Source organism: Lonchura striata, chromosome 1, assembly GCF_046129695.1.
Source record: "Lonchura striata isolate bLonStr1 chromosome 1, bLonStr1.mat, whole genome shotgun sequence".
Classification (NCBI taxonomy): domain Eukaryota; kingdom Metazoa; phylum Chordata; class Aves; order Passeriformes; family Estrildidae; genus Lonchura; species Lonchura striata.
In genome coordinates, this window is record NC_134603.1 from 119,227,281 (window position 1) to 119,253,208 (window position 25,928).

General features: G+C 36.8%; 1 long non-coding RNA gene across 1 annotated transcript in view; it reads left to right on the forward strand.

Annotated features, from left to right (window-relative positions):
* LOC110474558 (uncharacterized) overlaps window positions 1-25,518 on the forward strand; it is a 140,215-nt gene extending 114,697 nt beyond the window's left edge. Inside the window, exon 3 of the long non-coding RNA XR_013342122.1 lies at window positions 25,504-25,518. This is a non-coding gene — a long non-coding RNA (uncharacterized LOC110474558). The remainder of the gene's footprint in view (window positions 1-25,503) is intronic.
* The last annotated feature ends 410 nt before the right edge of the window (window positions 25,519-25,928 follow it).

A 25,928-nucleotide genomic window follows, 5' to 3' on the forward strand; every position in this document is an offset into this window, starting at 1 on the left:
ATTTTTACATATCTGAAGCAAAAGGTTCCCATATTGAGGGATGCATATAAAATGGAATTCCTCCAGTGATAAATGGGACTATTCCCCAAAATAAGAACATTTCTGGGCCTAGTGATATGTCTGCCAGCTAATTTTGCATTATTTTTGTTTACAGTGTTTTCTGTATGCACTGTTTAGAAACTATACTCTTTAACTCCTAGAAAATAAACATTGTTAACAGAACTGGTTTTCATGTACTTAAATTTTGAGATCTCATTTGCAACAGCTGATTAAAAACAAAAGATGGTGATAGTTCTGAAAAGAGCTTTTAAAAACTCAAAGGTAACCTGGAAAGTCTGCATATCTTCTAAAATAATGATTAAAAATAGTATATTGCTATTTAAGGAATACTGCACAGCATTGTTGTCTAACAGGAGCAAAGCTACTAAATGGATATTAGTACATCTGTCTTCAAATGGTAAAGCCAGTTTATAGTCCATCTTCTAGATCAGAGGAAATCTACCTCTCAATTGTACTTTGTCACTTGTGTGTGTGAAAAATGTTTGTGCTAGTAAGCATTTACTTGCAATGCTGATGCTTGAAGTTGATCTTCTATCAGTCTTCACATTATTTTATGATAGTGCAGCCCTTTGTAGCTCCAAATTCTGCTCTTGCATTTTTTCCACATAAGCTTTGTGCTCCTAGAGAATATAAAGGGAATGATGGGTATAAGCAAGCCCCCTGTGAGTTGAGTTCTAATACTGTGATGGGATTAGATTAATTTTGCACAATTCTGATTCTCATTATGAGTTCTGTCAGAAAGCTGAATTCATATTGTGCCATTTTCTATCCTCATTACTACTTTTGTCACAAAAATGAAATTTTTCATCTGTCATATAGGCTGGAAAAGACAGAAGCTGGCAACAGCAGTGTGATAACTTTTCTAGTGCTGTGCAGTTTGACAGGCTGTGCCTTTCTGCTTTGTTCTCTTTAATGATTTCTCAACCTGTGTGAAGGAGGAAGGGATGGATATCCATCTCAAGGTACAATATATGATTAATAGTGTTGTCTGTATTTAGAAGACTTCAACTTTCCAAACTGAGCTGGTTGCAAAAAGAATGGCAAATATTAGAAACATTGGTACTGCTAACTGGGCTCTGTTTTCATTTTCATGTGCTCTAAGAATTGAGATTATTCTAAAAATATTAAATAATATAATTAATATCTGTTTCCAAAAATTCTTATTAGCTTTGGTATGCTAGTTTGCATGTCCCAAATGACAAAGTTCTGCTGTAAAATAGATATGACCAACTGCCAGTGTTTTACAATATTTAACCTAAAATTTCCTACTTTTAATTTATTTTCATTAACATAGTTTAATGCCCTGCAAATTTCCCTGCTATATAAAATTTCTATCCTTCTTCACTGTTTATGTCAGTAGACCAAAGAAATATAGCTGTCTTTTCATTATTCCTCACATGTTCTCTAATGAAAACTGCAACAAAGGGGTTTTGGGTAGGTATCCTTCATTTTTATATCCCACATTTGTAACACCTCCTGACCTCCTCTATCTGGAAGAAAAAATAATTTATGGTTCTGTGTCTATAGCCTCCCTGTTGATGATATTCTGACCAAACTACCTGTGTGATGAGAGAGTGTGATAGTACTGCTCCTGTAAGGACTAGCAGAGAGATGCTAGGAAGCTGCATGCTGAAGTTAATAAATTTTTGCCTGAGTGAAAGTTGCTGAAGTGTGGATGCCCAAAGGCCTCAGTTGTTAATAAATAAAGGGCTCATAAGTGTTAGTACACAGCAGTGTTTTGTAAGAATAAGGCAGGAACCACCACCTGTGCCTCTGAGACAGTATGTTTGGGAGAACTTTCTTGGTATGCACCCTTGTAAATAATACTATTTGACCATTTCTCGCCCATTTTTTCCCTTCTCAAATGTATTGACTGACCAAATATCACAAAAGTGCTTATTCCATCTGCAGTACCTTGTAAGAATGAAATTAATCGTACAGGGCATTATGCAAAGGACATCAGGCTTCAAAAGTTTTGGTATTTTTCAAACTGATTTGTGTAACTAACCTTTTGTCAGCATAATGGGTTCTTGGAAATAAACCCAGTTTTCTTGAATTTTGATGTAACAGGTGTGCCTTCTTATTGAATAAATATGTCTAAGAATAATTCTACAACAAATGTGAAAACATGGAAAAAATCTTTATTGTGCTTAAATCCTTTAGTGCAAGGGCCTTTACAGAAACACAGGGGTTATAAAACGTGTCTGTCACAGCTCCTAAGTGTTACAGGAGTGCACCTTTACATGAAGACATCTGGAACATAAAGTTCAACTATATCACTGAAGATTCCATCTCAAATGCAATATATTTCAATGTGACCTTACATCAGTGAGCACTTGAACTTTGCCTGCTGGCAAGCAAGGTCTAATTCTAGCTCTCTCTTATCCTTTCACAGAGCATAGTTTGCCTAAAGTGGTGTCTGGGATTTTTTTTTTGTTTTGTTTTTTCCTCTACTTTTGTTTTGTTTTGTCATAATGGGATGCAGCTTCTTTTCCTGGTGCCCTGAAGGCTTTCAGCATCACTTGGTATGTCTTTGACCTTCCTCTTCCCACACAGGAAAATATAGTTAATTCAGATTTTTTCAATAGTTTTCTTAATTCAGTAAATTGTATTACGGTAAATGCAGGTATATAATACCAACAACAAGAACAGAATTTAGAGAAATTTAACCCCAGCATTAAAACCAATTAACCTAATGTCACCTATGCTCAAAGGAAGCAAGCCAGACTGCTACTCTTGTAATATATATTATTTACTCTTTACTGTGTCCTATTTAAATCGTGAAGTTGAGACAGAGGAATGTGCTTTAAAAAAGGAATTATTCTGATATATTTCATCATAATATATGACATCTCCTGAAAGTCCTTATGCTTTATTTGCTTCAGAGGTGCTACGTATAAAGCAGGCAGTAAAAGCTGAGTCCATGAAGTAATGAGGTTATACCAGGAATGACTTTGGGTCCATTTTACTTGTAGCTATTCTTGAACTATTAATCTTTTATTTTGTTTGTTTGTTCAGTAAATGAAAAGGTCTTATGAAGGATCCTAATCTATCCTGTGGAGTAGCTAAAATGACAAATCAGTTTTAAATGTATGCTTAAAATTAGAGAATATATAGCAGGTTAGGGGGTGGGAAAGCAGAGAAAGGAATGATTAGTAACAGCTTGTCCAAGTGCCTCAGAGTGCCTGTAGAAACAAATTTATTTATTTTTACTATCTCTTCCCCTGCAACAAAATAAAAGCTAGTTCAAGTGTACAGTCATTTGCATCTGATGTGTGATGTGCTGTATCTCAGACATGTCAGGATTTGCAGATTATTTTCATTCCTTTTTTATTTAGCTCCTTTGTAGTCTGTAAAGTGCCCTGGGCATACTGGGAGGCACCGACAGCCTTGTTACCCTGATAATTTCCCTTTAGGAAAGGCACATCTACTTGAAACAGTAACAGAAACACCATCCCAAAGAGAAGGGTAAAATCAAGCCAACACAGCAAAAATTGTTTAAGTGGGAAAATTAGAAGGATCTTTGTCTTCTGGGGTAGACAAATGGATAGGTTTTAATTTTTTTTAGAGCTTATAGGGAAGATGTGTATTACTAAGAACTTGTTTATTGATCCATTGGGAGAAAATCTTCAAGTACCTATTGTGTGTTACTGCACTACAATTTTTGGCCTTGTTTCTTCAGTTTCCTCGGAGTGTTTCTCTCCTTTACCCTATGGCAGATTTCATGATGGAGAGAACCCTTAGGTAAGAAAATAAGTGGTCTTTGCAACATCCTATTTTCTAGCAGGATGAAGGTGAAAAGTGGAGTATACCGTTTTCATCTTCTTTCTTTTCCTTGTCCAGTTTACTGTGAGTCTGTTATGAGGGCATGGTGCACTGCAGATGTTCTGTAGGTTGTAAAACAAAACACAAAAAAAAAGCACAACCAAACAGAAATTGAATCTACTATCTAACCAACTCTAAATAGTGTGTGACTGTAGAAATATCAACAATGTGCTGCTGGTCAGGCATGTTCTTAATAGTCAGCTCCTACACTTCAGAATCGTAATACCATGAGACTTCCTGCTTTTAAAACCATGGATGAAAGTCTGTGGCTTGCTTTGAGAATGTTTAGGAGCTCAATTTTATAATCAAATATGTTACTGGTAAGTGAACAGGTTACTGAATTGAAAATCACTTTTAGAAATGAATAATGTAGGTAAATGTCTATGCAGAATGAGAGGGTTTTTTAAGCTATTAAATTTGACCCAAGAAATAATGTTATTGCAATTTTAAAAAATCGCTGAACTCTTACACTAGGCAGGGTTAAAATATTAACTGGTTTTGCTTGTTTTTTTCAACTTACGAGTCATTATTTAAGTATTATGATTTGCAAATTTTGTGTCTATATTAAACAGCTGCTAAGTACCCACACTAATGGTTTTTTGTTGTTGTTGTTTTTTTATTTAAGCAAATCTGTTGTTACTGCATTAAGCGATGGGTTTTGCCTGCTGTACTTAATTCTCAAAGCCAGTAACATTGTCTAATTCAAACTTCATGGAAAAAGTTAAAGCAGAGTCAGACCTTCAGACTATATACCTTCAGACTTTCTAAGATTATCCTGCACACTATTTCAGAGGCATAAGGAGCACATGGTTACTTACAGTCAGGGAATGCATAATTCTCTTTGTTTTGCTGTATGTTATAAACTAGTAAAATATATTCTAGTTTGTAAAATATGCATTAGCTGTGCAAGGCTCAAGATGGTGATGCTAAAAGCCTCTACAGGAACATCCATCATCACAATTTGTGACAATTGTTTTGGATGCTACTGCCAAAAGCTCTTCAGCAATTGATATGAGGTGGGGTTTATCTTGATTAACTATTTGCGATCAGAGACTTTTGTTAGTAAATCAAGGTGTATCCAAGTGTCTTTCTATATCTGTAGAACAGCTTTTTTTAGATTTTGTTGTATATTTTCTTTGTTTTCCATTCCTAATAAAAAACAGAGTTGGAAAACTCTGTGATTTAGGTTAATGAAGAAAGAAATATTTTTGTAATTCCCAACAATTTAACACATAAAGGATTTGTACTGGTTTCAACTTAAGAAAGTCACTGGTTTTGGGAGCAGGCTGCAGTTCCCTTCGGTTTCACTCCATGTTTCCCAAGATGTGGGCCCTTTGTTTTGAAATTGTGTTAGAACAATACCAGAAAGTGTTTGGTTCTTTGATTTTTGCCTTTGAATATGGGCATGTGACCCTGTGTTGTCTGTGTGTAGAGGAAAAAACCAGCAGTGTGAAGGCAACAAACTGCATTGAAGCACTTTTTAAATGATACCAAATCTTTTCATAATTCCAAGTCTTTCAGAGTAAAGATGATCTTTGGTTGGTGTAACATGATAGTTTAGATACTGCTAGAGAGAAATTGATGAAATCCATCATGTGGAAAAAGAATTTCATAGTGTAATACCTCTGGTTGTCAGAGTATATGAGCCAAGAGGTAATAATCACAGCTAAGAAATAGCCCTCATTCTTCAAGATGATTTTTTTAATAGTAAAGAATAAATTGTTGCTTTGAACAGAGATATGCAGTAGTTGGAAGAATTATCTGCTGTGTCCTGGTCAACATTCCATGCCAGTTTTAAATTAGATAAGTACTGTTGGTTGAGACAGCTGGTTTTTGTTTTTTTATTTATTTTTCAATTAGAATTAATTTTTCAAAGTTGGTATTAGGAGCCCCATAGTGTGTACAGAAACACACTGTGTATTACAGATGATATGAATTCAGTTCAATTTTTTAAAAATAAGTAATTCATGTGGTTTAGATTGGAAGGGGTCTTAAAAATAATCCATCTTCAACCACTCTGCTGTGGCCGATGATCCCTTCCACTGGACCAGGTTGTTCAGACCCCCATCCAACCTGGCCTTAACTCTTCCAGAGATGGGGCATCCACAATTTCTCTGGGCAAGCTGTTCCAGTACCTCATCAGCCACACAATAAAGAATTTCTTCCTAAACTCTAATCCAAACCTACTCTCATTTTAAAGTCATCACTGCATATCCTATTACTACATGCCCATAAAAAAATGGGCAATTAAAATTGCTTTTAGTTACAAGAAGCTGGTGTGCATTTTGTTAATTTTTGTAAGAAAATGTCAAAATCCTTTTTCTGACATGTGTAAGAAGTTTGGCCTCTTTGAATAGTGGCCAAACCACAGTATCTTTCACTGAGTTAGCAAAGAATTTGGAAGTTTTGGATCAATGAACATATGTCGTCACCAATTGTAGTTCTTTCTCAAAGAAAAAGCACAACCAGGAATATCTACCATTGTAAAATGTCAGTTTTAAATAAAAATATTCAATTATGCAAGGAAATAAACTAGTTTTTATGAATCTAGAACTATAAAACTAATTGTAAGAACTTTTTTTTTAACTTTCTTGATATATGGGACATGAGCACTTGCACAGGCATTTGCATGCAAATGCTAGAAATTAACTTGAATTAAGAAAATACAATGCTGCTGTTTTATGGTATGGGAGAAGGATTCCTTGTCAAGAATGGGTTGGTTATGAGGTAAGTGCAGGATGCTCCCTGCTGCTGTATGTTCTTACCATCAATATTCATCCACGTTGCAATTTCCATTTCAATTCCAAACCTCAAAATTGCTGTGCTTTTGTGTAATACACTGCTGGCACTAAATCATGCTACCTACTGATGTTTAGTGACCTGAATGAAATTGTTTCGATGTAATTGACTGACATCCTTTGTGTGTAGAAATAAGTCTGCTCAGCAAAGGCTAAATTATGTTTTTAAGCCATAAAAAAAAGGGACTTGTCTACTTCAGATTTTGAAAAACAGTGCAGGCCCATTGATTTCATCCACAAGAGGTAAAATATACTAAAAAAGTACACAACCTTAAAAGCTACTGCTCTAGAATTGCACTCTACTGTTTCTCTCTGTTTTCGTATTATAACTATATTTTTTCCTCTTGTGATAGGCTTCTCTGATCAACACTGCGCTGCTCTTGACTGGGTGTACAGCCTTAGTTCTCTTTTGGAAGTAGGTTAGGTGTGGTTGCCAAAAGGAAACACAGCATACAGCAATAGGAGCAAAGTGGGTGAGTATAGGCTGTGTGCTGAGTATGTTAAAAGTCCATCCTGCACCAAAGGCTTACTGTTTAGAGGTGCAACAGAACAGTATTTAAATCTTGTTTGGAAGTGTTTGTTAGGTTAGACTTAAACGTGGTCTCTGTTTGTCTTCCTGCATTGCACCTGTACTCTGTGTTAGTGAAATGTGATATAGTTATCGCATAATATTTTGCCTTCATGAAAAAAAAATATAATCAGTTGTGTGTGTTTTCTTAGCTTTAGGAGGGAACATGTATGATCTGGCCTGAGAGAAAAACACCAGAGTTAGGGGAGATGATGAAGTTATCTAGTTATTTTTATTGACTTACTTGAGAACTAGCTAATAGTTCTGTCTAAAATTTATTTGCCCTTTGGTAATTGTGTGAGCTCCTGCAGAAAATCCCAAAGTCAGTCCTTACTTGCTTTGCGTCCTTGGATTTTCATCATCTTTGAGGAACAGCTATAAACTGTTCTCAGACCTGGCTGTCCCCACCTGGGCTTTATTACCCACATGGCTAAACATTAACTCTCCTGACCTGACCCCTTTGTCTTTGTTGTATGCCACTGGACAACTTAAATGACTTTTACTGCTTGACACAGATCAAAGACAAAATTATGTCTTCTTCATTAACTCCCTTTACTGACAAGAGAAATACCAATCAGGTCTCTGTCCCTTTGGCTTACTACATCCTCTGGATGAAGTCACAACCTGTGTGATTTCCTTTGCCTTCACTTTCCTTGCACTCTCTGGGTTTTTATGTAACCTGTAAGGTTTTGATTTGGGATATGTGGGGGATTTGAACAATGTCAGGTGTCAAATCTGTGTTCCTAGTTGTAGGTTCAGATTTTTTCCTGGCTAGGGTGAGAAAATATAGCCTTAAAGGCACTTTCTTTCTACCCACCGCTAGCTTTGAGGATGGCCTTCAGACTTAAAAAAAAAAATCTTAAAAAGGAATGCTGTGAGAAATGCATATCAAAACTACCATGCATACGTATTTTAAAATTTTAATGATGCATCATGGTACCTCTTTATGGTTATAAACCTTTCCATCAGAACAATAATTTGTCCTGGGAATATCTTGGAATAACAATGCTAACTTGATGATTCCAACCCATATTATTTTAAATAAATGTAAGCTGCTAAGTGTATGCAGTGCTGGGCAGTTCAGCTGGCAAAAATGTGATAACCATCTGACTGAAGTGTGTTAAAACAAGCATTTTGAAGAAAGGTAAGCCTTTATGTTGCATGAGCCTTGGCTGAGGGAAGTGACATATATTTCATGCCCTGAAGGCTGGCTCCAAAGGAAGAGATATCTGTCAGGAACTCAAAGGCCCTGAGGAGCATTTTGGGCTTCAGCTTTATAACTTCTGTTCACTAAACAGGAATCTGCTGGAAAATGCTGTACATTTTGGACCTGATATCTGCAATGTTCTGTGGAGATAGAACACCTAATCAATGATTTGAGAGAAAGGGCAGGTCTGTAGCCTTGTAGGTGATGTGGAGCACGTGGCACAAGGACAGCATTCATGGAGCAGAGAGGGAAGGAGACACAGCCTCACACTCTGCACCATAAATCTTCCACTTCTCTGCATTTCTCTCCACTGTCCTTGGTAATGTCTGGTTTGATTGAAGAAGCCCTCCTCTCTGTAGCCAGAGACACATGGAACTATCATGCTGAAAGAAAGCCAGAAGAGTCACTGGATCTGCTCCCAAGAGCTCTGCATTAAAGTGAGACATAGTGCCTGCTGTAAAGACAATGCCCTGGTTTATTGATGCATAGAGACAGTGGCTAAAATGATGACCTGCAGTATTTTAAAGGAAGCTGATGATGTGAAAGCCTTCTGAAAGATACCTTATGTTAGATATTAATAAACTTACAATATAAGTCAATCTATTTTCTAAGTATTCCTTTTAATCCTCACTACTGTTCTTCTACGGAACAGTTTTTACAGGCTTTGACTGTTACTAGGTTCTTAGAAAGTAATCTCAATTGCTTTTGCATGCCCTTTGTATTCATTTAAATTGTCCCCTTAACTTTGAATAAGTACCTTGTATCACAGTATACTTCTTACAATATAAGTGGAAGATCTGGTTTGTGTTTCTTGTCAAATTTTTGCTAATGATTTTGCACAAGTGTGCAAAAATCTAAACACAACCCCATCATTCAGTCAGAAAATAATCTCCTGGTAAGGTGACATGTGAGGCTATGGTTAGCTGAAATGAATCCAACTTAGAATAATTTTTCTTCTTTCTCCTCCCTCCCTGAAAATAGGAGCTGTGCCTGTGTCTTCAACTAACTAAAGCCTTGCAGACCATAGCTACCAAGGGTGCTGGGTCAGTAGGTTTCTCTTTAAACATCTCATTATACTTTAACTGCAACTAAATATTGAGGGAGTTGTTTGGTTTGTGGGTTTTTGATTGTACAGTACCTAATTGTATATGTATTCCTATCTGTCTCCTCTTAAATGGGACTGGAAGTCTACATTTGTACTGTTTTCTCCAGTTGCCTATTTGTGTCTCTTAGGTGTGTCTCATATTTGTATCTCTGCTATGACCTTTTCAGGAGATGGTTTTCTGACTTTTTTTGAATGAAATATAGTTTACATTCTTCAGGCCTATTTATACATTTTGTCTTCTACAGCATTTCTGCTGCTGTGCAATTATAGGCACATTTTCTTTTCCTCCATTTAGAGACTATGCAAAAGAAAAACGTATAAATTTCCCTCATTCCATCTTTCCTTGCCAGCTCCTACATAAATTTAGGCTGTGCTTTTCCTAGTCTTATTAATGTTTATTGATTAATTATTAATGTTTATTTATTTAACCCTTTCATTTCTGTACCTCTTGCTTTGTTTGATTGCTTTACTGTTACTTCACTGTGATTAAAGCTAAAAGTACCACCCTTGTACTGCTGAGTGAAATTAGCTTGTCTTCACAATTCTCTATTCCCATCAACTGCAAGCACACACATCACTAAGAAATTCACATGTCCCAGGGAAAGCAGGATATGTTCCTTATTTGCTGAATATAGGTTTCTACAAAAATTTAGATTGACAATGTGTTATTTATTACTCAGATAAAGCTTGTGCAGATTGTGCACAGGTCCAGTGGCCTCTTCTATACAGGTATTAACAGCTACATTTGGTGTGCATGACACAAGAATGCTCAAATTGTGTTCACCTTTTTTCCCTCTTTTAACTTTCTTCTCTTTCTATATCTCAAAGAAAAAGGATTATTCTACTCTGGTAGGTCTTTGGCTGTCTTTTTTGTGATTTGTGTCACCTAGATAGAGCAGTGGATGGACATCCTGAAGCATGGCCAGTTAGGAGATGACAAAATCGAGCTTGCCATAGATAAATGCCTAACAGAATAAGTAATTAAAAGCCAATTTTTTTCCTGGCTCCCAGGTATGTTTTTGGTCTTTTGTACATCAAACCAAGTTATAAACATGATTTTGTATGTTTTTCATGTGCATCCAGCTTGCGGATGGGGACTTGAAAAGGAACTTTCTTATTCACTTTCCTGCTGAGAGCTGCCTCAGATGCCAGGGAGACATGTCAAATGTACAGCTTTCCTTTATTAGAAACCTTGTTGTATTTTTTCTTGTTTTGGACCTTTTGCTTGTCTTGAAGAAAAGCAGAGTCATAGAGAACCACTTTTGCAGTTAGTTTCTAGTCCCATACCTGCAAAAATGCAAATGTTTGCTTTCACCCATAAGTTGTTCTGTTACCTTGGTTCATCAGCTTCCAAATATGGGGTATTTGCAAGATTTGCACTGTAGATTTTTCGTTTTCTGACCTATTTTAGTTTACTGTATCACTTGGACACTATTGAAAAATATACAGAACAATTACTGTCCTAAGAAAAAAATGTCTTGGAATTGAGCTTACAGGTAGAGGGTATAGCAGAACAGTGGAGAACCTAAAAATATATTCTTGGGGCAAGCATTAAAGAGAAATGAATAATTTTTTGAATGATCTTGAGGAAAGAATTTTTATGAAAATTAACCAAATCAAAGATCCTTTATCCCTCTTTGTAAATGGTTTTGTATGGTAACAAGATCCTTTCCTTGTTCAAGATGATCTCATTCTTCTCAAATGAAAGTAAATGAGAGGACAGAGAAAAAAACTGATTATAGCCAAAAGAAATTCCAAAATGCCAGACAAATGAGGATCACTTCAAGGCGATAATGAATGAAAATACTTGTCTGTCTCCTAACATTCTCCCTCTTAATCTATACCTGCGTTTAGTGGAAAAAAAAAATCCTCATAAAATTAAATACCGTGTGGTAAGAATCATACAAAAATATGATTTATAAGAAATAATAACCTCATAAGTTATTACTTAACTTCTTTTCTTCCCTGAAAGCTGGGATTAAAAAGTAGGTCAACAAGCCCATTTAAATAGCTTATTCCACAGTGTGGTTTAAATTAGTGCTAGTGACAAGTGTATGAAGTGCTGTGCATTTTATTCTTATGGCATATTGGTTAAATTTAGAATTGTGCAAAGTGGCTGTTATATACAAGCCTGTAGGCAAATCCTCAGATCTTTCAGTCAGTGGGCTTTGTACTTGCTTTTAAACACATACAATGTGTTGTCATTGTGTTTGTAAACTAGGTGTTTTATCTGAACGTGCAATTACTGTAATGACAATTAATGTTAATCCAGTGGTAGAGACTCTTGCATTGAGGAGCTACAATTCCAGCTCAAAGGGTAAGGCATTTATAATCTCTGGGCACGTGATTCCTGTTCCTAGTTTTGTTCACAAATCCTTCCAGAAGAGTGATTTTAATCTAGAGACAAACTGAAACCGTTAAGTCTCACTGAACAGAACTGCCCTTGTAATGTTATTTAGTATTGATAGGTCAGGCAGCTTCCATCAGACAGATGGCCCGAGATGAAAGAGTGATTGTAGGCAAGGAAATGGCTTTTGCAGGAGCTCTGTTCTTGTTTCAAAAAGCCATTCTTTGGCTTGCAATCTCCTTCTCTGCTGCTTGAGAGCTGCCAGAAACAATTCTGGCCCTGAATTTCAGACATACCTAGTGCCAAGGTGAGGAGAGAGGTTTCCAGCCTAGCTAGATAATTTTCTCTCCCTCCTGCCTTTTTTACTTTGCAGCATAGGGTTCTCATCTGCACCCTGACTGGGAAGATACCAGCAGAGATGAGTGAATAATGAGGAAATCTACTCACTAGTGTTTTGACAATTGCTAAATAGAGTTTTGCTTAGATCATGTTTGTACTTATTTTATCAGCTATGGAGCTTTTTCTGAAAAGCTGTGGGAGTGAAGTGTTTACTCAAAAGAATACTTGCAGGGAACTATTTCTGGGCTGTATTAATGATTAAATTAATCAAAACCCAGTTTTTTCTCACTGTAAAAATAGCTGATTAATGATTACGTCATAAGTGAGGAAAACAGAAACGGCGAATAAATCTGTGTGTTAAATTTGAGCTTGTTCTGTTTCAGAGCTCTACATCAATCAGCTGCAGCAGCATGTCTTCAGTAGCTTTTTTTGTATCCTGCTCTCCCAGTAATGATACTCTCGTCAGTCTCTTCCTGCCCTGCTCCTGTATGCCATTCTATTTCATGTAGGTTCTTATTCTGCTTTCATTGTCAAGTATATGAGCACCTAGCAAGTTTACAGTATGTGAGGTGCCTAGCATCTGTCGTGTTTGTCTCATCCCTTCCCTGTGTAAAGCAGGGAGACTTCGAAGTGCTTTGTTTTGGTAAGATCGTTATCTGTGTATGGGAAGCAAGATAGACAGAAAAAGTGTGATTTGCATTTGGAGTGAGAATTGATGCCATTTTTAATAGTCCTCTGCCCCTGTAGGAATTTGTTTTGTAGCCTTGGCTGGCTGCTGGCAATGCTGCGTTTTAAGCCTGTAATAGCTGATAGTTACATTTTTGTACTTGCAGGCTCCAACAAAATTTTTTTGTCAAGTCTCTGTCCTCACTTTACTCCTGATCATCCTGTAATTGTCTCCTAATTGCAATGGACAACAGAAGATCCTGAGAATCCAAGGTACAAAAAAGCTGCCAATGCAATGTGGTGCATTTCTGCCCTTGCTGGCTTTTTTTTCCTTTTATAATTTTGCAGTTATTGGAGAGACTTTCTTTGTGCTCTGAAAGCTGTCACACTGACCAAGATAAGGAAATAATAAGGAAAATTACTGCATATTTTCAAAGTAATTTATCAAGCATTGTTAACTATCTCATATTGAGCACTGTCCAGTCAAGGCAATATACTTAAGCCACAGCAAACTTTGCTTGGCAATGACTTAAGGTAAGTTTTAGCTAACAGTCCACCTCCATTTGGGAAAGCACTTAAAGCACATATTTGTGTTCCCTTGACTGCAGCAAATTGAAGAAAATGATTAAGCACATTTCCAATCAGGATGGATTTCCTGTATTTGACCTCTGTTGCAGACATATCTTAATAGGAACTGTCACATAAATGTTTCTCTTTGCTTCTTACATGAACAGTGAGAGAAATTAGGTACAATAGAGTAGGGTTCCATCATGTCACAACTTGTTACTTATATAAAAAGAAATTTGAACATGTATTTTCTGGAGTGAATTGGTCTGACAAATCCTCACAAATTTCTGTAATAAACTAAGAAGTACCTCTCTAAGGTCTATTCATAAGTTATGATGCCATATTCAAGTTCAAAGGACCCTTTAGGAGGCAGTTAAGTTTGAAGAGCTTGAGAGGCTTAAGAGCAGAAGGAATAAGCCTTTATTTGAAACAGTATCGATTCTTATTAAATTTGATGAATCTGAAGGACATTCAGGAATACCTCCTGTTTAGCATTGTAAGAGGAACTCTAAAGATGCTCTGAGAAGTTACTGCTACAAAAATATTGACAAATCACTCTTGTCTCAGCACTAATAGACTACTTATTCATGAGCTGAAGATGAATGTCTTGTTTTCCTGTGCAAAGAAGCAGCACGCAGACAGGTAAGAAAGCCCAGAAATAATAGATTCCACAACAATATATGAAGGTTGACAAAAAACTCATAACTTCCCAGCACACCAATGACCACTGAAATGATGAGACTCCATGAGGAAGCTGAATCAAAATTTTTACGTATTACTGTAAGTGAAAATTCAAAAGTGATTATACCTTGTAGCAGTGGTAAACCCTGTATAAAGTACATTTGCTTAAAACATAACCCTATAGAGATGTTGTAGTTCAAACCAAGAGTTTGGACCAATAGTAAGACTTGATTGGAGTGTAATAAGTTTTATTACTGGATGGCTGTCACTCCCATAAATTCAGATGCATATTTATTTATCTGATGCCATAGGACTCATGTATCATCAGGTACCACTCACATACACCACAGATATTTGCTATTTATAATTTATTAGGCTTTCTATTAGAAATGTAAACATGTTCACAGGTTAGTGAGATTTCATTTCCTATCTCTAAAAGCTTATTTACCTAAGATACACCCTAAAACGTGTTTCAATTTGAAGAACTAAAAGCCTAGGGGCTGATATTAATTGCATTGTGAGAAGTCTCATTTGTGACTAAAAGTTTCCTTAGGAAAAAAGATCTAAATTAGCTAGCTGTTATTTTTTAGATGCTATTTGGGTTTTTTAGAAGTACCACAACAATCATATTTAATCACTGTTGAGCTGATAATTTTTCTTCCTTTTAATTGTGTAATTTTCTGAGTTGTACAACCAAATTCCATGATGATCCCATCCAAGAGTTTTTCTTGAGAGACAATCATTAACACTTGTTCAGCTGTGTCTCATTTCTTTAGGCACTTCTTGATAATCTGGACACAATGTCTTGATGCTTGTTTATATGAACCTAATTCTGTTCACATCAGAGCTCATCTAGAAAACCAAATTAAGTAATGCTCAGTGTAAATCCTTAGGAAAGTATTTCTCTGTGAGCAGACTGAGTGAGCAGGACTCAGGTAATCAAACTTCATCTGCAATGGTGTTACCATACATGATCCATATAGCTTTGAAATATTGAGATCTCTAAACTGATCTATTGCTGTTCATTTTGCCTCTGTTGTGTCAAAGCTTGCTTTTTGTCTCTCACAGTAAGAGGAAACAAATACAGTCATGCTTTAATAAAGAATGATGAACTTTTTGTTTTGCCATCATTATTAGTCTTTCAACAGAAGCAAGGCAAACTGGGCCAACCAAACAACTGGTTATTGCTACTTTTGCTGCACTGACATGGATCTGGGTAAAACACACTTTGGTTTTGTTTCAGCTGCTCTTTACATATGCTCCCTATCTTAATCTGCAGCTCTGGAAAGAACCAAAATCTCATGGAGCTTGATTCTAGTTACTAACGGGATAACGAGGTAACTTCTCTGATTTTTTTTTTTTTTTTTTTTTTATTAATTCACTCTTGTTACTCTGTTTTGATAGTGGGTAGACACAGCAAAACTTTGTGGCACCTGGCTTGGAATGTCAAACAGCTTGGACTTTTCCTCATGAAGCAATTTCAGCTAGATATGTACAGATGTACTTCAAGATACATCATGTAATATTCTCATGTTCTGTGACTCTCAAAACAGTACAACTAAAACATACAGTTTTCATCTGGGCAAATGTGTTCTCTCACAGCATTGACATGACATTTTGCACAAGGATTGTCCTTTTGTACTAAAACAGAGGGACAAAAAGTAGTACCCAAAAATTTTGAAGTGGAGCATAGGAATTAATTTCTTGGTGACTCTCTTGAGAATCTAGGTATGATTCAGTCAATCTCTGAAAAATCTGGGAGATGATTCCCAAAGTCCTATTCCTAAATGTTGTTTTTAAATCCTGGTGGTATGACCTAGCATTGGCTAAACTGCCTGTTGTGAGCAGTCATCTGTGTGTTTGTGGTGATTTGGAAACTGTGTTTGGAGGCACTTTTTTGCCATTGCTTCCATCTGTCAGAACTAAGGTCAGTGCAGGTGGCACACTTAATACTCTGAATTCTCTGTAAAATCGTAAGGTTTTTTTCTGGTGTAGCTGAGGCTGTGTCCCCCTAGAGATAGAGGCCTGGGCTTAATTTGACTCATCTCAAATGGCCTTGCTGTTCTAAATGGAACTTCCCATGCATAAGAGTAAGGTTATACCCAAATTGCCACAACAAACTAGCCAAAGTTTGACCTGACAATATTCTGCAAGCAACAAGTTTCTCACTTATCCATTCCCTGAGTATTATGTTTATTTATGGTTTCCTTTATTGTTATTTATTTATTTTAAAATAAAATTGCTTTTTCTCTTTAGAAATATTCTTGGCATATAAAAAGTGTCACCAACCGACTTGATAATGAATTCTTGGAGGCCAAACTTTTGACAAAACTCTGTAAATTAAAAGGACTGCAACATTTCAAAATTCCTTTGTCAGACACTGTCTTTATTTTTTTTTTTTTTTAAATTTTCCCTACATTATTACTGTCTGTACAGGAATGATGGATGACAGAGAATGAAGTTCCCATTAACTTAAGCTGTTACCATAAATCCTCCAGAGATGTCTAATTAACATGAAAGTTTAGTAGTTTGGGTTCATTGTGAGAGTCTGCTCCTGGTGCTCTGTATTTCTACCAGTGCAGTCCAGAGGTCCATAAATCTTCATTGCTCTGGGATTCCCAGTATGTCCCATTGTTGCCCATTACCATGAAAAAGTGACATCTGATGCAAGAAGTGTAAATACTGTGTAGAAGTTCAATAAAGTGTTCCATTCTTCACTGCTGAATTACAGTTTTATGGTCCATAAATAAAGGCAAACAAGGAAAACTAAAATATGAGGAATGGTTGTATATCACACATGTTATCTGGAATTAAATTGTTTCTGCTCTGGTGACAAATGTCTCACCTTCAATTTGCATTCATGTCTTGTGTTATGCCACTCTGAGGGCAGATTGTTGATGTTATAAATTACCTCAAAGAATAAAATGATAGATTTTGATATCATTCAGCTTTTCATGGAAGGAGTATTAGACAGGCTTAGAGACCAAGGGATAAATTTTATCAGACTGGTAAAGTTTGAGTAAACCCAGTATTTTTAGGGGCCAACTTTATATAGTTTAAAAAAAATAAGATCTTTGGACACACAAAGCAACCCTTTCCTCCCAGCAAAACAGTATAAACATTCTGAAATTATCTGCTTTGTTCAGCAGCAGCCCATGATGGGTTTTGTTGTAGTGATGCATGAATTTTCATAATTCAATCACTACAATAATCGCTTAGCAAAAGATGCGATGACAGAAGTGAAAAGGATTTAATAGATTATCAAATCCAAGCTGCTGTGCTAAGCATTTTGGCATATCAACCTGTTTATAAATGCACCAGCTCCACTGAAATTGCTTCAGATGTCTTCTCTTACCTGCATGAGCAGATGATTCTGGATATGCATTTCTCTTATGGAGGGTCCACTCTGTGCTTATTTAAAGTCTGATTATATGCATTGACTCTTCAGTCTGCACTGCATTTCAACAGCTGCTTTCTCCCACCAGTGTTCTTAACCCAGTGAATTCATGTACAGCTCTCCAAAGACGGCTGGCATTTTTGGATTTTGTGCTTTTTATGTAAAATAACATTCATTCCTCTGATCACCTTGTCCCTCCTCTGCATTGTAGTAGTCCTAATGCATCATAAAACATGTAAATGAAATTTGTAAGCTTAATTCCAAACAAGGTCTTACAGAGGTGATACGTGATGCTTTGACTTCTTCTACCATGTGTGGTGCAATAGCATTGCATTTATTTTTTTATGTCTATATTTATGGTTCATTGTCATTGAAATCTGTGTTAGCAGCCATTTCCAGCTGCTGAACTCTGGGATTAACTCTATAATCCACATCCCTTTGTGGACTTTGGTAGAAAGTTTTGTTATGTGCTAAGACTTTGTCTGTCTGATGAGACCTAAGGTTGCCTTTCCTTTCCCAGCTGAAGGGGGAGCAAGCCCTAGTGGATAGGTAGGAAGAGATGCAGTAACTTCTCGTCATGTTCTTGACTGTCACAGGTCAGGGCTGTAGGCTGCAGAGCCTGGAATGCCTATGCTTATTTTGTGAATTATTTTATCAATTATATTGAATTTATCCCACATTCTCTATGTTTTTTATGTTGCCCTATTGTGTCAGCAGTACAATTTCTTATGTTCCCAACAGTAAGCAGCTTGATATGATTTAGATAGGTGGTCCCATCTTCACAAACCAGAGGTATGGGTGAAACACTGAGTGGGGTAGTTCTCTATTATTGCTGGCTTGATATGAAATTATTTTAAATCTGCCTCAGTCAATGTGTTTTCATTTTTTTTTTTCTTTGTGTTTCTGAGCTCAATTGGAGCAATAGAAGATAGTACAGATGGCATTTTTGGAGGTGTCTGTTTACATCTGGAATAAAGATTCAGAATTAAGATTACTTCATTTGAACAAACTGACTTCTTCCTTGGAGATTATACTTAGTATTTCCTGTATAACTGTGGAAAGAGCTGCTCCAAATATCCAATGTGTTAGTGGTCTTGGTTAACAGGAGATAACATAACACTCACAGCTGTCTCTTTACTAAATTTACAGGTTAAATCAAGAGACAGTGCACTTGGCTCGCACGCAAGATTGAGGTCAAGGCATATGTGCTCTGTTCTCATTCCTGCCACAGATCTGCAGGATAAGTGTGAGTCAGATTCTGCCCTTTAGTTCTTTTGTCTATAAAACTTACATACACATAATCAATTTAACAGTCCCTGACAACTTACAATTTGAGCTCAGCCATGGTCTCTGCCTCAGGGGTTTCAAACAAAGTGTCATATTCAGGTATATTTGGCAATGTTGCAGAAATGTGGTAACTACTATACAAAGTTAGTGAAAGATAAAATAAATTAAATATATTCTGTATGTTCTGTCAAGTTCAGCATCTGAGTGTCAGTGAAAATGGGTTTTTTATGGTTATTTGCAGAAAGTCTTATCTTGTGGCAGACATATTAGCTGTACCTCAACTGAAAGACTATAACCAGGTGTCTGGGGTTTAAGAATCAGAAGGGGTGGGAGCAGGTGCATATTCCACTTTTGCTGAGCATCTCATTCCTTTCTTCTCTCAAGAGTTTTTCAGCTTCCCTCTAAGAGCAGCAGCAGTGATGTGCCACCTTCTCCTCATTGCTCAGTGCCAGGAGGGTAACGAGGCCTGACTTGGAAATGCTGTGTGAGTGGCGAGCAGCTGAGCAGTGTGACTCAGGGGATCGCTGCATTACAGCACTGCAAATCTGGCAAACCTAATTGCGCTCACAGGGATAATGACAACTCCATATGGGATGGAAAATTGTTTGCATGTAGGTTTTACTTCTTAACTCTTCTGGTCTTCCTGTAGTTAGAAGGCAGGCAGCAGTCTCCAAAGCTAACAGCAATGCTGCTGCTGGTCCAGCTGGCACAGAAGATTTAACTTCACACGAGCCAGCTGGCTATCTCCTTGCCTCTTTTCACCTAAGAGACTGAAATATGTCATCCTTGAGATATGACCAGACTTCTGGAACTCACAGCTCTTTCTGGGAAAGAAACAGCATTATTAGTACTCTGTATATGCTTTCCTTCAGAAAGATATAAAATGTTAAATATGGATATATATGTATTTATATGCTTTATCTATCTATGTTAATCCACAGATGTCAAAACTAAAATGCATACAAAGGAAACTGCAAGCTTACAAATAGATATACAAAAAAAGAACCAGGAAATGAAGAAACAAGGTACTCTGTTTGCATTTTGATTGACTGATTTACTTCCACTACCCTGTGTATGTGGTAGCCTTAATTTTCAGTTGGATTGTTTAAATATGCAGCCAATATTTTTCTGTACTCAGAGTCATTGATACTAGGAGGATTACAGTATTTTCATTTCCTGTGTTTTAGGATCTAATTTATTACTCCTCAAAATGGCACTAGTGGCTTTCATAGTTTTTTTTCCTTTCCCTAGTAAACACAAATATATGGAGAAAGATAAAAATGGCTTTTTTAATATCATTGTTTTATAAGTAGCCCTGCTCGGCTTTGAAAGTCATATCTGGAAGAATGAATTGAATGGGACATTACATTTACTGATGCTGCTGTTATGCTGAATTGCAATTTTGCAGAAGCAGCAATGTATCACACTGAGCCATGAATCTTCCCCAAGAGAATGTAGGATTTGTAAATTACTGAAAGTGATAAAAACACAGAGAATTCCATCTAGTTGGGTGTGGTGCTAGGGCAATAGTGGTAATATCTCATTAAGATACAGACGTTTCTTTTAATGTAAATTGCTCCAGCCAATCCTGACAAGCTGCTTTTTAATAGCATGAAAATTAAAGGGACTTATTTTGCATCTCCCCTTTTGGCTGCTCAAAACTTAAGAAATGCTCAAATGAAACAATTTTAAAATTACCTAAGCTTACAGAAATGAAATTAAAAGCATAACATAAGAGCACCTTAAAAAGTTCTAATTATGGATTCTTGTCTTATATCTCATGGAGAGCAGATGTGGCAGAAAGCTGTAGCAATAGTCTGAGATGCCTCCAATGCAGAAGTTTATTAAAAGCAGCAAAGGAAAACCTTTACCTCACATAAGTAACAGATGCTGTTTATCCACTGAATGCCTACTCATGGTGGCAGTGAATGACTTAGTTTATATTAGCTAAACCAAGAAGGCCTGTATTCAATAAGCCTGTAAATAAGGCTAAATATTTAGTTGATGCAACTTTCTTCTAGAAGATTTGGCGATGAAAGTGCTGAAATGCACTTATTGAAAATTAACATAAATTAAATTAGGATTTAGAGTAATTAAAATGGATGGGCTACAGATTATAGGTTATTATATTATTAGGTTATTATAGTCTGAACTAGTGAACTGCAACCTTTCTTGCTCCATCAGTTTTATTAGAGCAATGTTTAGCCTAAGGGCTATAACTAGGTAACTACTCATGGCCTCTAGTCAAAGGAGAGGGCTCTCAAAAAGGATCTCAAAGATTATCAGAGGCTTCTTGTGCCAAGGCTGCTCATCACTCATTGCTCAGAGCTCTCACCTGTTCTGAACATTTGTTATCTGCTCTGCCATTTGAGATCTGGGGTCCATGGTTTGGAGTTCTTGAGGATTACACAACATACCATTCTATGGATGGCATCCAAACATGAGGCATCTTACTTAGCATCGAAGATCTAGTGTTATGAATAATATATGTTTAGGAGGCTGAAAATCAAGCAAAATAGATCACATGTAATTCCAGGAAAATATCTCAAAGGCCATAGTATAAGACTGTTTTATAAGATGAATTTGGAAACTCTTGTCTACTTTGCCAAACCTATAAAGATAAGCTGAAGTAAATAAATAGTGAAATAGCCTATTTAAGGTCTTTGCATCTTTTGCAAGTTTTAAATGCTTTCACTGGAGGCAATGCTTAAAGTTGCTTAGCACTCAAATTATTTGCAGTAGTTTTTCAACTACAGCATCCTTCAAAGGCATCTGCAGTGATACATCCAGGAACGCATCCAGCCATTCCAAGTGCTTAGATGTCTCATGTTTGGATGCCATCCATAAGAAGGGATGTTGTGCAATTCCTAAGTTCTAAGAATTCCAAACCGTGGGTTGCATTGTGAAAGTTCTCTTTAAACTTTGTAAGTGAAATATGTTGTTAGAGGTATCTTCCCTGAGGATTACTGGCAAACACCTTGTGTTTAGGGGGATACCACACAATTTAGACAGCACAGACAGGATGTCTCTTTCATTCTAATTTGTCTTTGTACATGGTTTATAACATGCCCCCAAATTACTTCTTGTTGCGCAATTCTTCATGCTTGTTCTACTCTCAGAAGTGAGTCTTTTTCAAAGGATTTCAAAGAAGACCATTTTAGCTCCAAGTGTGCTGGGCGTGAAAAAGGATTGTTTTGACATACTTTTATGCTCTGGTTGCTCCAGAAGCATTTAAATCTGAAAACTGAAATTGTGATGGGAAAGTCTCAGGCTCTGAGATAAGGTGTTACAAGCACTCAAAAACAACATTAAAAGGACATGAAGGCTGTAAAGTTAAGCACCTGCCAAAAAACAAATTAGGCAATGATAGAACGAACATTGATAGTGAATCCTTAGTCCAGTTCTGCTCTGTGTATAGGTTATGACAATTTTGAAGGGATAGGGTACTATTTTTTTCATGTACTTTTTCTCTCCTTGTATTGTCTTTCCTTTTTGCATCTGTATTATCACATTTTTGTTTCCAGATACTGTTTTCTCACTCAGTCATTCCTTGCTTTATCCTTCCAGCTTTATCCTTCTAATTTCCACCCCATCCTTAACATTTCCTTGCCCCTCACATTCTTACTTCACCTTCACTCCCGAATGTCTCTGTCATCTTTTTTTTTTTTTCATTCTGCTGTCTTATATATTTTTCCTGCGGTTGGCCGAGAAAAAATAAAGCTCTAAGGCATGACAATGACAAAATCCACATCATATTTTATACGTACTTTTCTTAAGGTGCAGAGAAGTGATTTCTATGAGAATATGTTTGGAAGTAAACTTTTGGAGGAGGAGCTAAGTGGAACTCTTCCAGACTGTTGCCAAAGTCAGCTGTCTCCTATACGTTTCTCTTGTAGCTCCTTTTGCAATGCCATGTGTTTGGGAATTTCCAGCAGGGATTCAGCTTCTTTATTTCAATTAAAGTTATGCTAAGTTTTTTAAGACTCTGTTAATAGATGAAGTTAAGATGTTAGAAAGGTCTTTTGGAGGATGCTATCTAGAAAAAAAATCAAAGATAAAAAATATAGTTAGTATTCCTCACATATTTGTATTTCACATGTGAGCATGCCAATTTTCTGTGCTACTCCTCTGTGAAACAAAGTGTTCCTTTCAATCTTACTTGCCTCATGTGTTCTCCATCCTTTCCCTCTATTTTTTTAATAAACTGACTTTTTCTGTGGTCTCTTAAATTAGTTTATGCCTTTGGGAAAGGTTACTATGTTTATGTGGCATCAACTGGAACAAACATGCAGATTCAAGGGGCATCACTGGTCTGTGCTCTGTAATCCTGCTATGCCAAGAGATCAATATGCTGGGAGGTGTGAACATACTGAGCAAACCAGTGAATCTGACTGGGTGAATTTTAATTTAATTTGAGAACTTCCAGAGATTTCTCACTGATACTGCAAAAATCTGACTTGCGTTCCTAATTTTCTACACTGTAAGTAGATCTAGCTAATTTGTTCCACAGCTGTTTCATTTGCAAAGGGGGCTGTCATTCTGTGTTAAATAAAACTGGTAAAGATGGAGCCCAAGGAAGATCTGTGTAATGATGAAAGTTTGTTCCAGTTCAAAGCTGCTGTTGATATTGTGTGTGATCCAAAAACCCTTGATGCCAGATGCAATGCTTCCATTAATGTAATCAGATTTCAAATCAGGGCTGGTGTGTTCAGCCCACTACTCTTTTAACTACTGCTCTGGTTCTTGATTCTCTGGGAACTGGAATGAGTTGTGCCAACAGCATTTAGAAAAACACCATTCCTGATTGCCCTCTGCCTAGTACTATATGCAACAGATGCTCACTCCCAGTTGTATAATTCACTCTGTTTCTCCCCCTAGAATGTAATATGAGATTTTTTTTTTTCTTCTCCAGTGTAGCCTTCCTTTTAATTTGTTTTCCCCAGGACAGATGTGCACTGTTTTGTGTAATCTACAGGTGTTGTGGACCTGATCTGGGTGACCTTCACTGCCCCTAAATCTGAGCTGCTGGCTCATTCAGCCAGGAACTGATTTCTGGATGGTTTCTTGGGACTCATTAGTAGAGCCTAGCTTGGTGGGCTCATCATTGGCACCTTCTGTACTTCTAAAAAAAAAAGATAAAAGGGAATGTTTTGAAAATCCAGGCAGTTGTATGAAAGATAATGGTTAAATCAGGTTTAATAGTGATCTGCTCTGGCATTATTGTATGTTAGAGACTCAAGGACCAAATCATGGTCTTGGCAAGCCCCACCAGAGAGTGACTGACCCTGGGGCTGAGAGCAGTTCCCTGGGAAAAGTCTGGAATTGGAGGTCTTCTGTTTGATTCCACTTGTCAGGGAAATGTGCCTCATTGGACAGTCTCACAGCTGAATTGTTTTCTCGGTTGCCTTATGATTAATATTAACCTTTGTTGTTGCTGATCATACTGGGGTTTGTTTTTTTTTTTTTTTTTTTTTTGCCTCATCTGCCTGTTTTTTCCTGGCTTTATCTGTCTCTGTACTGCTAAAAGTTCCCGTTTTCTCTTCCAATTTACTTTTAGAGGGAGCAGTATGGAGACCCCTGTCAGCTAATCTGTCTGCTGGTTAAAAAATGCTGCTGCCCTTAGCTAGGCAAAGTCTTACATCAACTTGGTGGGCAAAGATACAAAAATACTTCTCCTGCTGTCAGAAAAGAGCAAGTATTTCATTCTTTCCAATATGCAAGTGTTTCTTCTATGATTTTTACCAATTGTTGATAGCAGTTAAGCAGTTATGGTAAAACTTTGCTTTATGGACTGTGTACTATTTTGGGCTCTGTGCTGGTGGGTGAATAATCCTGGTATAAGTCACTTTTCTATTCTGAAACTCTTCTCCTACATATAAAAGGAAAATAAAAATTCTGGCTGGCTTTCTGATATGCTTTGAAATCCACTGCTAAAAAATGTTACTTAGAAGTTGGACATTATGATCTATAATTATAATCAAACCCATATGAGCATTATGCATGAGAAGACAGCATGATAACATATATGGTTGTGAGTGTAAAAAACCCAGGAAATTCCTCCTTCTGCTGTAGACAAGTGACAGTGGAGGCATTTTTAAGTACAGATTCATTATGCCAGTAATGCAGAGAACCTGGAGAGGTGCATTGCTACTTGTTAAAATTCCTTCCCATATTAAATTTCTCTGCCATGATTTTGATTAGCATAATCCTTTGATCTAAATATGAAAATATCAGCAAAGACATGAAAACTGAAATCAGGTTTCAGAGTTGACTGTCCTGCTGTACTTTGTGAATGGCATTAGTTGGTGGAAGTGAGTGGGACAGTAGGAATTATTACCTCCAGAAATCTAGAATGGTACATTAGAGCCCAACTTATTTTTTGGAGATTCAGCTTTCTGTTATTTATGCAATTTTTATTTGTTTTGAAGAATTCTCTCCTGGACTATAAGAACCTTGGAAGTTTTTCTGGGCATTAAGTTACTTCAGGAAATCCTATCTAAACCATCAGCTTCTTACCGGCTTACAAAAGTAAAAATGGTTTTGTTATCTCAAACAAATGCACATTGTTACAGTTGATTTTAAAAATATTTTTAGCTTGTGAACATACCCAAGTCATGAAGTGGGAACTATGAATCTTGGTTGTTTTATGATTTCAGGTGTGTGAATTGCATAGATCTGCACGCAAATCTATAGATGAATAGTTTCAGATCTACATCCAAAACTCCAGGTGCTCCTTTTGCTATTTTCACTTTCCTTGCTGATATTGCCTGGCCACCTCAAGACACTCCAAGGACAAGCTGCTGTATGAGAGACCTGCATTATAAAAGTAGGTTCATCAAAATGAATGTCTTCTCCCTTACTAGATTTTTATTTTGGTATTAATTGATTTCAACTCTTGGCATCAGTGCAGTACATTTAAAACTCCTCAAATCTCTTGACTTAATTTAATACCTCTTACAAAGGATACCCCCATATGATTTTTTAAATGGAAACAAAGTAACTGTAATGATTCCAGCTCCTTGGTTAAAGGAGCAATAGGGTTGCAAATTGCACAATTCATCAATCTGGAAATGCTTGTTCA